Source organism: Haplochromis burtoni, unplaced genomic scaffold (assembly GCF_018398535.1).
Source record: "Haplochromis burtoni strain Fernald_Lab_line unplaced genomic scaffold, NCSU_Asbu1 Contig_95, whole genome shotgun sequence".
NCBI lineage: Eukaryota > Metazoa > Chordata > Actinopteri > Cichliformes > Cichlidae > Haplochromis > Haplochromis burtoni.
The window spans coordinates 1,323,938-1,341,187 of NW_024582456.1; the positions used below are offsets into that span (position 1 = coordinate 1,323,938).

The window sequence follows — 17,250 nt, forward strand, 5'->3', positions numbered from 1 at the left end:
ACATGTTCCTGAAGTAAGTCAGACACATACAGGCTGATGCTCTCATTAAGACAGCATCAAAAAGACAAATGTCAATCATTGCCTGATATTTCCCGTGACCTCCCAGATATTCTCACCCACACTGTAATATTTAAGTTCCCAAATCATGCTCTCTAGCCTGGCCTTACCTTCTCCCACACAGAGACAGTGCAAGCCTTGAAGACTAGTTCCCTCATATCCAGACTGCAATCCGGCAGGAACCTGTGGTACGTTTTCTTCTCCCCAAGTCTACCTGGATTGTTATGTAGACAACGTGACAGAAGGACCTCTATTCACAGAACTCTAAAAGCTGCTGCATAAGTCTGCAACCTGATCCTGAAGTTCAGCTAAGTCCGTGCTGCTATCCAATCCGACAGATTAAATTACCGAGTGTGGCCAGTGTTACACCAGCCTGATATTACCCCGTCACAGACTCTAAATTAATATGAACCTAAGGCCACTGTATAAACTGCATCTGGTAAAAGACAGTGTGTTAACAGAGCAGCTGTAAAATTACAAATCCTTTGAAAAGCCCTTTGAAAAGTCAATAGTTGTTTAAATATAGTTATATATATTCTCACATACAAATACAAATATTAATCTATGCAACAACATGATGATGATGAAAGAAGTTGAAAACCTTAGCTTAGTTGGGTGATAAACAAAGTTAACCTTCTATTTCAGAAAAAGTCTGGAGCTCGATGAAATGTCCACTGTACTTGCAAGAAAACACTGAAATATTTCATAGTAGGCAGTATTATTTCTCAGCTGAAACATAGCCTAAAAGCAGGCTGTCTGACTTACTGTTTCAACCAATCAATAAGCCAGCCAGGTATTATGTAGTTCAAATAAGTCACAGTTCAAAACCACTACATTACATGCAGTTAAGCTCAAAAATATGCTCCCATTATTCTGTTGCTAATAACTAAGGACCTGGAAAAGTTAGTCTGGACTCCACCAATATACACTCAAACTGAGTGTGCACCAAAGATTGCCATTTAAATTTGCTAACCTCCTCAAAAGAAGTCAAGCAACAAAATAAAAACAGTAATAATCTGCGAGGTCAAACAGGAACCCAGGGTAACGTTAGGTAACTAAAGACCTCTTTCACTTTGTCCACTAACCAGGAGAACACTGAAGAACAATGAGCATGTGCATGGCATGGCTGCAAGGAGAAAGCAAACAACAAAGCAGGCCATCTGCAGTTTACTAAAGATCACAATGACAAGCCAGAAGCCCGGTTTGAGCAATATTAACTGTGTTAGGAAAGGGCAATACTGCATTCCAGCATTAGACGATTATTCCATCAGTGGTGGCTGCAATGGTTTGGTCCTGTTTCACTACGTTACAGTCAGGATGGATTTCCATTTTTGATTAAACAATGAATTCTGAATGATCCTGGTAAAGTCTAAACAAAAATGTCAGGACATCTGTCCATGAACTGAATCTTAAGAAAAGGTTGGTCATGGAGGAAGAGAATGCCCCTAAGCACACGAGACGCTCTACTGAAAGAAAGAAAATGGTAGAAGAAAAAGTTAATGTTTTGAAATGGCCAAGTCAAAGTCTTGACCTTAATCTAACAGAAAAGTTGTGGAATGGCCTGAAGCAAATAGTTCATGTGAGGAAATCCACCAAGATTCCCACATAGGAAGCAGAGCAACGAGCTGAAATTCCTCCAAGCCAACATGCAGGATCGATTAACAGATAAACATTTAAAATGCACCAGAATGGAATCATGTTTTTACTCAGTAAATAAATGACTTTTTATTCTTTTCTGTCTTTTCTACTTTTGCAGCTGATCATCTCTTGATATTTCAGCTTCATGTGTGGAAATACATAAAACAAATCAGGATTCAGCCTAATCAAGACATGTACCTGTGATGCGTTGCTTTCTCTTTCAGTCCCAAAGAGTACAAGTAAAACCATAAAAACAATGTTCAGCTTTAAGTTTGAGAAATACGGTCACATGCAGCTTGTAGATTGCGGGATGCTGATAAAATAGAAAACATAGTGAACATTTATTCACACCAATTCTGTCATAGAACAACACTCGCAGGAGTTTCCTTTCCGGCTCTTATTTCCCTGGCAAGCTGTGCGATACCCAAGACATCAACTGAAAAGGAGTAAAAGAGCAAGATAGAAAGGAAGAGAGGTGCAATCTAGGCAAATGACCCAGAAAAAAACCTTTTTCATGTGAACAAAAAGTCATGTCAGTAGTGTGAGTCACACCAAGTCAGCCTGTCAGTACCACTTGCTGAGCACACTTATCTCAAAGTACATAGCTACCAAGAACAAAACCTCAAAGAGGGCAGCATCTTAAATGCAGCAAGAGGCAAGAGTCTGAATGTAACAGTTGATAACAAGGTCAGAGAAAAAAGCACCAATAACAAGCATTCCCGTCTGAGGCAGACGAGCACTCGAGACACGGCTCACCGCAACTGTTCTGACACTGCGAAGGACCAGCTTATCAGTCAGCTCCACTATCTACGCAAGAAATGCTGTTAGCCATCACTGGCCTTTAGTTTTACCCGAGCACCAATTAAGAGGCACTGGACTGAACACAAGCACCCATTACTGATGTTCTACAACTGTAAATATGTAGTGAATAGATAGTGAGAAACTTTAACGAAGTTTAAAGGGTAGGCAGCAAGTATCTGCCAAAATGTAAACTTCAATGACAACTACAAATATCGACAGTATCAGCATCAGGTCAATACTAGCACAATAGGATCGATACTTGTGAAGTGAAAATGACAATATATACCTCACACATGCACTAGGTTTTGTTGTTTTAACTAATTATTGTGTATCATTAAAATGTGTTCAGAATTTGCAAATTGATGACGATTCAGTATCAGTATCAATAAATGTATCACCAATACCAATACTGGTGATCAGTATTAGTACTATTTAGTATCAGATCAACTCGAAAATTTGCAGTATAGCACAGCACTAATGATAACCTCCTCTTATGATTTCCAGTTGCGGTTACTTCTCAACTGGGTGAAGTCGAACTCTCTAAAGGGTGCTTTTACAGTATAAGCTGCTTTAGTAATAGATCCACTGGATCATCCTTTAGGAAAGGAAAAAAGATATTCAATCCAACAATTTCATAGTGACGCTGTTAGGACTGATAGGTTCTCCTCTAACACTGCTGCCCTAACCTGCGGGGTTCCACAGGGTTCAGTTTTGGGTCCATTATTATTTTCTTTTTATATGCTTCCTTTAGCTGGCATTATTCAGTCTTTTAGTGACCTGTCTTATCATTTCTATGCCGATGACATTCAGCCGTATATGTCCTTTAAGCCTCATCAGCTGGATAGGCTGTCCACCCTAGTCCAGTGCTTAACTCTGGCTTTCTAACAATTACCTTGTTTTAAACATGAACAAGACAGAGACCATGATCATAGCTCCTCCTGATCTATATTCTAAAATCAGTCAGGTTCTTGCCCCTTTCTGTTCTTCTGCTAAGCCAAATATTCGAAATCTTGGAGTAATATTTGACTCTTCTCTGGGCCTTGACTCACACGTAAAATCTCTGTCTCGTTCCTGTTTCTTTAATTTAAGGAATATTTCTAAATTGCGACATATGGTCTCCTTAGCTGAACTGGAAAAAATTGTCCATGCATTTGTGTCATCGCGTTTAGATTATTGTGTATCCCTGTTTACCAGCTTGGATAAATCATCATCTCTTTCTCGCCTCCAAGCTATACAAAACGCAGCAGCCAGACTACTAACTCGCTCTAGCAAGCGAGCTCACATCACTCCTATTTTATGTTCTTTACATTGGCTCCCAATAGATTTTAGAATTCGTTATTCGTTGTTTTAATGTACAGAGCACTAAATGGCCAAGCCCCAGATTATTTATCCAAGCTTCTCACAAAATACACTACTGCTCGCCGGTCTCCGCTCACAGACTCAGAGTTTGTTGGTTGCTCCCAGAAACGTCTGAAGACGAAAGGGGACAGAGCCTTTCAGTCTGTGGCACCAAGGCTGTGGAACAGTCTACCTCTTCAACTATGTTTGGTTGACTCTGTGGAATCCTTTAAAAAACAGTTAAAAACTTTACTGTTTAAACAAGCTTTCTGTTGACCAATGCTTTTTACATTTTTATATTTTTAATTTACATTTAAACTCTATATTGTGTATATTGTGCATTTAGCTATTTATCGTACTGTTTATTTTAATCTCTGTGTGCAGCGCTTTGTGACTACCTGTCTATGAAAAGCGCTTAATAAATAAACTTTACTTACTTACTTAAGCACCATTGAATTGTTCTCAAAAACAGACTGCTTAACTGAAAACGGCTGTTAATTGTTGTGTTTTTCGCATCGTAAACATGATTATACAGTGGCTTGCAAAAGTATTCGGCCCCCTTGAACTTTCTCCACATTTTGTCACATTACAGCCACAAACATGAATCAATTTTATTGGAATTCCACGTGAAAGACCAAACAAAGTGGTGTACACGTGAGAAGTGGAACGAAAATCATACATGATTCCAAACATTTTTTACAAATAAATAACTGAAAAGTGGGGTGTGCGTAATTATTCAGCCCCCTTTGGTCTGAGTGCAGTCAGTTGCCCATAGACATTGCCTGATGACTAAATAGAGTGCACCTGTGTGTAATCTAATGTCAGTACAAATACAGCTGCTCTGTGACGGCCTCAGAGGTTGTCTAAGAGAATATTGGGAGCAACAACACCATGAAGTCCAAAGAACACACCAGACAGGTCAGGGATAAAGTTATTGAGAAATTTAAAGCAGGCTTAGGCTACAAAAAGATTTCCCAAGCCTTGAACATCCCACGGAGCACTGTTCAAGCGATCATTCAGAAATGGAAGGAGTATGGCACAACTGTAAACCTACCAAGACAAGGCCGTCCACCTAAACTCACAGGCCGAACAAGGAGAGCGCTGATCAGAAATGCAGCCAAGAGGCCCATGGTGACTCTGGACGAGCTGCAGAGATCTACAGCTCAGGTGGGGGAATCTGTCCATAGGACAACTATTAGTCGTGCACTGCACAAAGTTGGCCTTTATGGAAGAGTGGCAAGAAGAAAGCCATTGTTAACAGAAAACCATAAGAAGTCCCGTTTGCAGTTTGCCACAAGCCATGTGGGGGACACAGCAAACATGTGGAAGAAGGTGCTCTGGTTAAATGAGACCAAAATGGAACTTTTTGGCCAAAATGCAAAACGCTATGTGTGGTGGAAAACTAACACTGCACATGACTCTGAACACACCATCCCCACTGTCAAATATGGTGGTGGCAGCGTCATTCTCTGGGGGTGCTTCTCTTCAGCAGGGACAGGGAAGCTGGTCAGAGTTGATGGGAAGATGGATGGAGCCAAATACAGGGCAATCTTGGAAGAAAACCTCTTGGAGTCTGCAAAAGACTTGAGACTGGGGCGGAGGACAACGACCCTAAACATAAAGCCAGGGCAACAATTGAATGGTTTAAAACAAAACATATCCATGTGTTAGAATCGCCCAGTCAAAGTTCAGATCTAAATCCAATCGAGAATCTGTGGCAAGATCTGAAACTGTTGTACACAAACGGTGTCCATCTAATCTGACTGAGCAGTCTCTAGATGTGCAAAGCTGGTAGAGACATACCCTAAAAGACTGGCAGCAAAAGCTGTAATTGCAGCAAAAGGTGGTTCTACAAAGTATTGACTCAGGGGGCTGAATAATTACACACACCCCACTTTGCAGTTATTTATTTGTAAAAAATGTTCCACTTCTCGCGTGTACACCACTTTGTGTTGGTCTTTCACGTGGAATTCCAATAAAATTGATTCGTGTTTGTGCCTGTAATGTGACAAAATGTGGAAAAGTTCAAGGGGGCCGAATACTTTTGCAAGCCACTGTATATTTTTAACAACTGGGTTTTGAAACTACTATAACTAGATCCTCAAAATTTCTCCTTCACACTTTTCCTTGACTGACTGTCTTCTGTAATGTTCATAATAGTGTTTTTGTAGGACATTATGAAGTCTCAGTAAAGCTGACCCTTGATCTTTTCGATAGAAAATGTTATCCCTTGATTATTCTAGCTGACACATCTTTTCCCACACAATTAGAGAGAAGGAGGGTGCATGGATTTGTGCAAGCACACAAAAGGAAGCTACAAGGAAGGATGGAAGCCAAGGAAGTTTTCTTAAATAAATCAATAAATGATACCATATAGAACAAGTGTATATTGTGCTAAAAACTGAAGAAGCTCAGCTGTGAAAGAATGGGTCGCTCTCAGGAGCTCAGAGAATTTCAGCATTGTACCATGATGGGACAACACTCACTCAAGTTGTGAAATATTCCTCAGTCAACTGTTAGTGGTATTGTAACAAAATGATTGGGAACAATGGCAACTTGATCGTACACCAGTGCACAAACAGTGTTGGGGAGTAATGGAATACATGTACCGCCGTTACGTATTTAAAATACAAAATATGAGTAAGTATTCCGTTACAGTTACCGTTTAAAAAGGTGGTATTTACAATACAGTTACTTTGTTGAAATAAATGGATTACACGGCGGTACTTTCCTGTTTCATATTGTGGCGGGTCAGGACTGTTTCGGTTTTGTTTGACAGTAGGTTCCAGGCGGCAGCGTTGCGGTTGCCATGGTTACAGGGTGACGCTCTCGCTCTGCGTGTTTCCTGGGTGAGAGACCGCCTTTTTGTTATTGTTGTTGTGCTAAGCTAATAAGCAGAATGCAGAATGTAGCATCATGGGCAGTGTAGTCCGTGCTGCAGGGAGAATGGACTGCCATACTCGTTATGTGTCTGTGAGTGCGAGGTGGGAGAAAGCGGGAACTGGAAGCATGTAAATATAATAATAACCACTGCAGCCAAGAAGAGTGCCTGACGAGCCCAGTTGTAAGTACGCTATTAAAACTCTGTACGCTTTGTTCCTGTTTTCCGAAACAATAAGTTCCGTTGGAGCAGCCTTTCAACGCCTCTCTCTGTCTCTCGCAAGCAGAGTTGACCCAGACAACAAAGTAAATCTATTTTTCAGCTAGGAGCCCCACACGAACCCATATTATTCAGAGGTCCCTTTACTACGGTTCGGAGCCGCGGACCTTCAGTAACAGTAATAAATCACACAGCAATAGTACATTCACGTAGTTGTAAAATGCATGATAATATGTTAAGTAATCCAAAGTATTCAGAATACGTTACTCTCATTGAGTAACGTAACGGAATACGTTACAGAATACATTTTAGGGCATGTATTCTGTATTCTGTAATGGAATACATTTTAAAAGTAACCTTCCCAACACTATGCACAAAGCAAGGTACGTGGAGGAGTGGGTTTGGTGTGGGATAACTTGATTGGCCTGCACAGAGTCCTGACCTCAGCCTGACAGACTTTCTCATCCAACATCAGCATCTGAGTTCACAAATGCACCTCTGGAAGAATGCTCAAAAATTCCAATAAACTTATGTGTGAATACGTTTGAAGGCAGACAAGAGAACAGTTTTGGCTAAATAGTATTGACACAGTACAGATACAGCACGTACCATCAAGCTACAATGGTTTGAATCTGGCAAAAAGCATTCTCCACTGCAAACTTTTGTAATACAGGCAGGGAATAAACATAATTAGAATAGACAGATGAAAACACTTTGGAGAGAATACAGTATGCATTATGGATGGGTGGATGGAAGGAAGTAATAGCAGCAGCAGTAGTAGTAGTATTGCTCTTATTAACTGCTGTAAGAAATTATTTTCCCAAATATCGGTTAAAATAATTTCTTATTCTTCATTTTATTTAATATAAGCTTGCAGGTTAAAAAATTATACTTCTGAAATCCTGTTTTGAGGCACTGATTTGGCTCTTGGCTGTTGCCATGTTGGTATTTTAAGACTAAATACTGGGATGAATTTGACAGACAAACTCAGACACTCAGAGAATGAACTTGCTAACACAGGGTAGCTATTCCACTTTCATCATGTAGTTTACTCCAAACAGGCCCATATTCAAACAAATGAAGATGATTCTATATTACTGAAATATGTGGTAAAATGTTTTACTGAATTTACAAGTCAAAAAAGTGGCAGGCTCCTTTTCTCACTGACTGTTACATATGCTAAAAAACCAACAACACAGGTTTAAAGTATTACCAGACTGAGTTTCACTTTTCAGAGATTACATGCATCCTTTATGTGCAGTCTCTGCGCTGGAGAATAAACCAGGGTGTTACCAAAGTCAGGAGTCAGATTTCCTCCTCAGCAGGCCAACAACAGCTCGACCACGTCATCGGTGCCATTCACGTCCAACTGTGGTTGGAAAGTTTAAAAAAAAAAAAAAAAAAAACATCGATAGACTAATCAACTGAAAAAAAACAAACAACCAAAATAAATATGAATGAAGAGGTAAACACTATTTTGGGTTTATGAAGTGTCCCTTTAAACTGTTCTTTCACTTGACAGTGCAGCTTGGGGGTTTCAGTAACAGGCATTGTAATTAGCCACCACATAATAGGAATGACCTTATTAAGCTGCTGCTGGGTCACGAGCAGATTTAGGTTATCAAAACACATGCTCTACAAAGTATTCTTTTATTTAAAGTACTATCATTTTATTATAATTTTTCTTTAAACCCAGCTGGCACTCGACTGCACAAACACACAAAATGCCTGATCTTTCTTTAGGAGTATCAATATTTATGCAGTGGCTGAGTCCATATATACCAGCGGTGAGTCCAAAAATCAATGCACGCCTGCTACATATTTTAATCTCCCTATGAAGGTCACATTATCCACCAATGCCTGAGAGGACAAACACACACGCACTCAGGGAAAGCAGCTAGCAGTGTTTGCATTCACGCCACCCTGACCCTTTTTCTAGTACAACTAATGTCACTGAAGCACACACAGTTTTAAAGACTGGAAAAAGAGACGGCGCTCATCAGCCCCAAAAAGATTTATGTAAACCATGACGTTGAAGGCGCTTCATCTGAAAAGGCTGCGTTTTCATGTTTTAGCTCTGTGTAACTCGTGTACATTATAGATGAGGAACAAGAGAATAGGAGTATTCAGTGGAGCCCTATCACTTACCAAAAGGCCAATCTAAATCTCCTATATCATGACTAGCCACTACTTCAGAGCCATGCGGGTAACACAGAAACAACCTCAGCTTCCCCTGAAGGCTGCCATAAACTTCAGCACAACAATCCAAGCCAACAAGGAGCTGCAGTAAAAAAAAATAAAACTAAAATAGATTTTCACAGCGTTCTCATGGCTAAAACTGAGGAACTGCCAAAGAGATTCCTGCCATCATATGAATATGTCACTTTGCTAACAGAGCTTATGAAAATTAGATGAACATTTTACGATCTTGTTAAAACCGGTTACATTATTAAAAGGGCACATTCATCCTGCGAGGTGAGGAAAGAGAGCCCGTAGCAGATTGAAAATTTAATAAGCTCAATGCAGTGGCGAGAGATTGAGAAACTTGGCAGAGGTTTAACTTTAAAATCCTGAACACGGGCGTGCGATGATTTAACCTCATTGTAGAGTAACATGCATGCACTCAGCGGGTCAGAAGACAGGGGATTCTGACCTGTCATAAACCCATTAAACGGCTTAGCTTCAGACACTTCCACCAGCATTTAATCTCTCACATTAAGCATTGTTTCTGTCATCTCTGTTGTTTTTAAATGTGGTCACATGGTGTTATCTCATATGTTTCGCAGCAAATGGTGTGTTTTTCTTCTTCATGGTACCACACCTTCACTGAATAAAGAAAGAGAGTAGTGTGATGCTAATGCCCACGGCTATCATAAGAGGCCAGGCTGTAGAAGTAGGTGGCTGTTGTCAGCAGGCTGCGAATCATCGCTTCTCTCTGCTTACTTCTGATGAGGCTATGATTAACGTTGTCTGTGCGTCAGAAGTGTAGTATTATCTGGTCGGGCAAAAACCAAACCACTGACTACATGAAGTGCAGCATATGTATGTCTGTGTATGTGTACCCTTGTCTCCATGCATGCTGGCAAGAGACACCCTGTGTGCTAAATCCCACCATACATCATGCCAGATCCTTGCAGACCTGTTACAGCACAGAGGCAATGGGCCCAGTTCCAACAGCAACACTGTCTAACAGTTTACATTCAAAGGTTTGCGTTTTAGTCAGGATATAACAGAGACTGTCATTCCTCTTTGGAATGACAGCAAATTTCAATTACAGTCTGAAGCAAATGTCTTTTTTTCTCTTTTGGCGACCGATTGCAAGTAAATGGTTGCCCATAGGTTCAACAGCTTATCACAGTTAATTGTTGTATTGTTACAAATACACTGCTAAAATTATCAACTTGACCCAAATCAATTGCAAAGTGATATCAGAATTACTCAGACTTATTGCCGTTTTATTGCTGTTTTGACACACCAAAGCCTTTATGAGTGTAGCAACAGACTCCTGGTCATCACAGACTCGGCCCCCATCTGCAAAACAACCATTTCAAAGACAATAATATCACAAGTTCACTGCCCACGATAATTTTGGCCATGGTCTCCAACCCCTGTTTTCCCTAGCATGACTTTAATATATATCAACAAAATCATTCAACATCAGTTTTACCAGTACTTTGAATTTGAACATTTTAGTCTAGTTTCTGTTAGGTTATACAGTAAAATTGATTACTTAAGGGTTCATTTAAGGCATAAACGGCAAACATACTACGTGTCTTAATCAAAAAATGAAACATAATGCATCAGGATGGATGCATATGCATGCATATATGAAAGTTATCGTTAAAAATATGTTGTAAAATAGGTCTAAATAAAACCTGTGTAATAGTCCTTTAAAAATTGCAGTTTAGTTTTGTATGTAATGCAGGAGGAGACTCATGCCGAATGCTAATTTGTTAATCCATAATAGCACCTAGGACATCAGATAATCTATTTTGAAAGAGGAGATTGTACATGTGTTGGCTCATTTTTTTCCTTTTTCATACAGTCTGTTGTTATGATCTGTGGATGATAACAGGGGAAAAACACCAGTCAAGAACAGTATTTATCTGAATATCTCAGCATTTGATAGTTTTTTGTCTTCTAACATTATCTTTGAAAAACAATCACAGTATCCAGATGTTTACTGGAACCAATGTAATATTCAGGATTGGTCAGTGCTCCACATGTAAACTCTGCTGCTCCAACCATAAACAAATATACTGGTGTCAGGATGACCCTAACCAGTTATTCCACTGGAGAAGCAAAAAGAGCTGCAGAGTAAATGGTGTGTAGCAAAAACAGCGTGCGGTCCAGGGTCAGCCAGCAGCATCTGAGCGTTAATAAGGGGAGTAATTGAATTAGAGGATCAGTGGACGCCTGTAGTGTGGGCGCCACGCAGCTCTAATTTCATTACAAGTGATGTAAACATGAGGTTGGCCCCCAGCACAAGGGCCTCCAACATCAATACATGCACAAATGATTAAAAAAAAATAAAAAATCACATAACTACATACCCACACCTGTTTGTCTCATATAACATCCTGTCCCCAAGCACATTGATATTTTTTGTGGGTGTTGTGAGCTAATAAACACTAATCATAAGGGGAAAAATCAGGGTCATGCAGTAAATAAACAAACAAAAAAAAAACAGGGCCCGAGTAGCATCGTCTCCTCACGATGAAGTCTTTAAAGTGTCAATCTGGGGAAGAACAGTTGCTCAGTGGTTAGCGCTGTCATATCGTGGCAAGAGAGGGACAGATTCTCAGCACTTTCTGTGAAATGTTCTGAATATCAATGTGCATGAATAAATGATAAATCTCACATCGATGGTGGAGTGCATAAGACGTTAAGTTGACGCGACGGAATATTTTTAGTTAGGTTTGTTTAGAAGTGATGCTCTAGTACATCTACACTGCAAAGTCACTGCAATTTATCCCATCTATCTGATCAGCAGTCTAATATCCCTTGGCCCCGATGAGTAACTTGACCATTAAACCAAGCATAGCTGAAATAAACCTGAAAGCCTGACTGTAGGCCTTCTGACAGTCATGAATAAAGGCAGTTAACCAAGAGGAAAATGTTCACATGCCAATACGTCTTGCCCCTTTTCATCTCAGATGTGACAATGAGACACTCCCAGAGGCAGATCACTTATCAATATAGCTGCAAGCGGGATTAAGGGGGGCCACGCAGACCAGCGGGGCACAGTTGCCATGGCAACTTGATCCGTTCTGATGTTAAACATACGACTGTAAGTAAAGCCCTTCTAGAATTAAGACCTTCCTCTTCAAAGCTATCTCGGCAACATCTTTGGGCAGTTTTTTGGGCAGTCAGAAAGAACCAGGTGAGAGCATCAACATCAGCCTGTATGGACACGGTGACATAAAAACTGCATGCACAAAATCACCAGTAAAATATGAAAATCTACTGAAAAGGTTTTTGTTACGTTTTCTTTCCAAAAATAAGAGAAAAAGTTTTTGGGTCCATGATCCGTGTCTCAGCACTGAAGACAGAAACACTATAGCTAATAAATATGCACGTGATATATTCAAGACCATAGATTAAAAACAACTGATATGGAGACATAAATAGCTCGTTTTTTTGGTTGTTGTGCTGAAGGAATTGTGTTGCCTGTCCCTGCCAAAAGGATTACACATCAAATTACTTCATCGGGCAGCAAACCAGTAAATTTTCTCCATTTCAAAGAGCAAATCTGTTCATGTAACCCACATCTATCACATGCTCGGTGCTAAAAATGCTTGCTGGACCGATCCTTGATGAACACTTTATCATTTTCTTTTGTTTTATGACACCTTTGAAAACAATTTCATTACCTTAAAGCTTTGCAAATGAGAAAAGCATAGGTGAGCACACGCTTCTATAGAAGAAAGACTTCCCTCCTCTAAGGTCAATCCAGAAGGTTTGAGCAATACATGAGCAATTTGCAGGTATGTTCTGGAATTATGAGTAGCTTATAACGGCCAATGTAGTTTAATACTGCTGTGCATTAATGAACATTAGCAACCCATTTCACTCACACAATAACTCCTCTCTTTGTATTCTACACTTTGCTTTACACACACTTATTAGATAGGTGACATTTATGGCTGCAGGGGCTACTCTAACCATTGTGTTAGTATGAACTCTGCGCGGTTTTACATTCAAATGATATTAGAGCAGACTACAACTGCATGATATTTTAAAGATTTGCATTTTTACAAAGTAGGTTCACAACTCACAAGTAGGAAAGTCACAAAGCAGAGAATTGCTTCTTTCATGAGCCGTTTACTCTGATCTCAAAAAACATTTGCAGTTGTACAGTATGAGTTGCTCTGGCAAAGAAAAAAAATTTTTTCATGCCAACTTTTGCAGAATGACAATCACAACCCAAAGATTTCTCCTTCAGGACAAATCTGCAAGCCTACAAAGACAACACGGAACAAAGTTTGATCAAATTTAATGAGGTTTGCCCAAAAGCAAAAGCATAACCCACAGATAGAAACGTGTAATGGCTGAAGACAGCCGCTCAACCAGGGAGACACCTTTGCTAGAGTGCACTTGCAGTCTTGTTGATTACATCTCCGTCAGAGATGATAACAGAGCAGCGGGTTAATGAAGATCACTGCAGAAGTGCCTCGCGTCGTGTCAGTTTTTCATTGCATCACTCGGTCTTACGTAGAGCCGTGCAGTATTAGTAATTACTGACGCTACTTCAATCTTTCAAGATTCATAATCAGCTCTTTTTCCGCTTGAGGAAACCAGCAACACTGCTTCAAAACCACCCACCCTTTTACAATACGCCTGTCACTCCCAGTCCATTTCTCTGTTGACTGAGCAGTGGAAAACACCATCTAATGACAAGATAGGATGTGTGTTAACTTTAAAAGCATTTGTTTCCCAGCAACCACCGTGGAAAAGATTTTGTGTGACCGTACCTCACTCAAGGATGTTGTCAAGGTTGTAATTAGTACTAAAAGAAGGCCACCTGCCAAGTAATCCCATAAACTCAGCACTCCACATTAAGCATTTTGTCTGCTACGAGTTAAACGCAGGCACGGGAAGATGCACTAATAACTGTCCATCACACTGATTTGCAGGAATACCTCCAGGCAAAAATTAATAATTCATTTATAATCACTTTTCTTTAAAAAGAAATCATGTTTGGTTGCTTTACAAATAATGCTGCGTGTGACTGAAATGGCAGATCAGCACTTAAGAAATGTTGTTAATTAACAAGCAGTCCTGTCACAAGCAGGCAGATAGGTTAAAAAAAATAAAGTTCACACTATGCTCATTTTGGATAAAATCACAGTCAGCAGTGCTAACCTTGCACCCCTATCGACTAGAAGTATGGACTTTAACACCAGAATGCCGCACTCTCAGTATGTGAGGCGAGAAGGTGTTTCTGTATTTTTGGAGATTGTCTCCTCACAAAACCAACAAAATATGGCAGGAGAAATTTAATAGAGACAACACCTTCTCTAGTTCCTTATGTTACCGTTAGTGCCAGTGTTATTCTTATCGCTAGGAAAATCAGGACATCAGTTAGATTGTTCATCAACGCGCAACAGAAAAGCTGTTAATAACAAAGCTTCAGTTTATGGTTCAACCAAAAGATGTCACCCATAACATCACCCTCTGTGAAAACAACAGTCTGGTAAGTGCTGAGGAGACACAGAAGAGAAAGCCAGCAGTCCCATGCACACACATAGACACGTACATATACGCACGCACACGCGCATTCCCTTTGCACAGGCACCACACTGAGATCTAATCGATGGAGCTCATTCATATTGAACCACAGACGTCAGGGGAAGCCGGGGGAATTACAAGCAGCCTCCGCTGTGAGATCGCAGCCTGGAGGAAGCCGGAGGAAGACAGCTCTGCACTGGTAACCTCCAGTTTACCGTCCACTGGATTTTCAGCAACACGATTATGAGGTGTCCTAACGCCCCGAGAAAGTACAGTCAGGTTCACTGCACTTAAATTGTACTGTTAAATAAAAGTATGTGTGTATGCATATAAAACATTACTTTAAGTCCAAAAAATTACCTTAACCGATTTTCACCAACTCATAGTAGCACTAACATACAACCTCAATGTCATAGTAGCTCACAATTCACCAGTTATTGCCTGTAAATGTGACATCGACCTTAAGGCTGATTTGAATGAAGACCCATTAGGTGATCATTGCATGCAGGCTTGAGTAAATGCTGACTTGGGAATCGTAGACAAATACTTCACCACGGCATAATTTCATCAGTAATTTGGCAGCATTAGCTAAAAAAAACAAACAAAATAATAATCACAAGGCTCTCTCAAATGTCACTAAAAACAGGATCAAATGATTAGCAAATCATTTAAAGACGATATTTAATACAGCTGTACAAACACGACAGATCAAATGCTAAAACTAAATGTTTTTTTAATAATCCTTTTTTAATTTCATAAAAATAGTCTAATATAATAAAAGTTGTTTTTCAACTGTGCTGCATCATCTCTTCTTTTAACACTCATAAGCATTTGGGAGGTGATGGGACAAACTGCCATTAAAGTGCTCACCAGTTCAGGACCTTTTTCAGAAATACCTTTCATAGTGTAAGAAATGGGTGACAGGGATGGAATAGATCCAGAAAGTGTTTTGGGATTGTCTTTTTGTAATATGTAAGGGTTTCCCTGAAAAAGATCTCGTCCAGATGGCATCTATGTTGCTTGCTGTTTCAAAACATGTATATACTGTTCACCATTAATATGGCCTTCAGAAATATTATTGAGTGGGCCATGTTGACCAATGGCCCATACAATAACATCTTGGATGCTGGCTTTTGAACACAGCTCTGATGACAAGCCGAACGGTCCTACTTGTCTTAAACCCAGAAGATGTGGCACGCATGGCTTCCAAAGACTGTTTCAAATTTTCGGGACCTGTGGGACCTCTGGATCGTAGAGATTTCACTTCAGTTTTCTGATGCAGTGACAAACTCTGTTGACTGACAGTGTTTTTTTCAGGAGTTCTTAAACCCATCCTGAGATTTCTACCATAGACTTGTGTCTGTTTTTACTGTAGAGCCATAAGAGCTTGGCTTTTGTCTTTGAATGACGAGCCCCACTTATCTTTATATCTGAAACATTCAGGCTCTCTGGGATGCTCTTTTTATATGTAATGCTGGTACTAATTAACCTCATTAGTTGTGAGATGTTCCACCAGGTGTTTTTCATGACACAACCTTTAAATTGTTTTAATATCCCTGACCCAATCAATAAATCAACATTTCTCAGCTTCAGCATCTGAAACAGATAGGTAATCTACAATAAATATATAAACCAAGCAATTAAAATAAAAGTGTCACAAGTGCCTGGAAAAGGCCTTATACTATGAGGTAGTGCTGGAATTTATATATTTACAAAAGTGATAAAGACAGTAAAATGTAAGACTGACATTATATAAGAGAGAAATGCAAATTGCATTAATAAATAAAATGTACACTATAAATCTAAGAAAACCAGCAGTATGAAGGCGTAATACACAAATATGCTTGTGACAGGTGTGTTCACCTGTGACAGAATGAAGAGTTGTTTTACAAGTTAATAGATAATGGCAGGAATGAGTTCCTAACATTTTCTTTATGGCAACGAGGTGAATCAGTCTGAGGGAGAAGGAGCTCTGCTCCCTCAGAAGTGTGTCGTGGAGCGGGGGTGATGGGCTGTCCATGATGGAGACCAGTTTGTTCAGTGACCTCTGACCCTCACTGACTCAAACGCCTCCAAATTCTGACCAATGACAGTTCCAGCCTTGCAGATTAGTTTGCTGATCCTGCTGGCATCTCTGCCACTGATGATGGCAAATTATACTAATTTCAGTTAAATTATTTTCAAATATTTGCATTCTGTTTTTCCTGATATCTTTCAAAGCATCCTACATTTTGGGGTGCTACCAACATCTTCCTGTAGGTTTGGTGTAATTATTAGACAGGAAAGAGGTGAAGGCCTAAGTTTGTTCACATGGTCAGTAAAGAAACTGCCACTTTGACCCCAATCAGGCTCAATGAAGGCTCTAAATGAACAGCAGATGTGTTTTCACAGCTCATTTAAAATTAAACCAACAACTGGGAGAAAAAGCATGGTTCACAACTTGACAGTCGAAAGCAGGGAGAAGGACATGAAAGCCAAAAAGCGCCGAAAGCAAACGCCTTGACAGCGGTCTTCAGCCGGCCTTAATGGCCCATGAAAAGTTCAGCATTAACGAGACTTTATCTCCCTCACACACAGAGAACTCA

The 17,250-nt window shown here is 40.0% G+C and overlaps 1 protein-coding gene across 2 annotated transcripts in view; it reads right to left on the reverse strand.

Annotated features, from left to right (window-relative positions):
- rimbp2b (RIMS binding protein 2b) overlaps positions 1–17,250 on the reverse strand; it is a 103,550-nt gene that overhangs the window by 65,214 nt on the left and 21,086 nt on the right. The window lies entirely within an intron of this gene.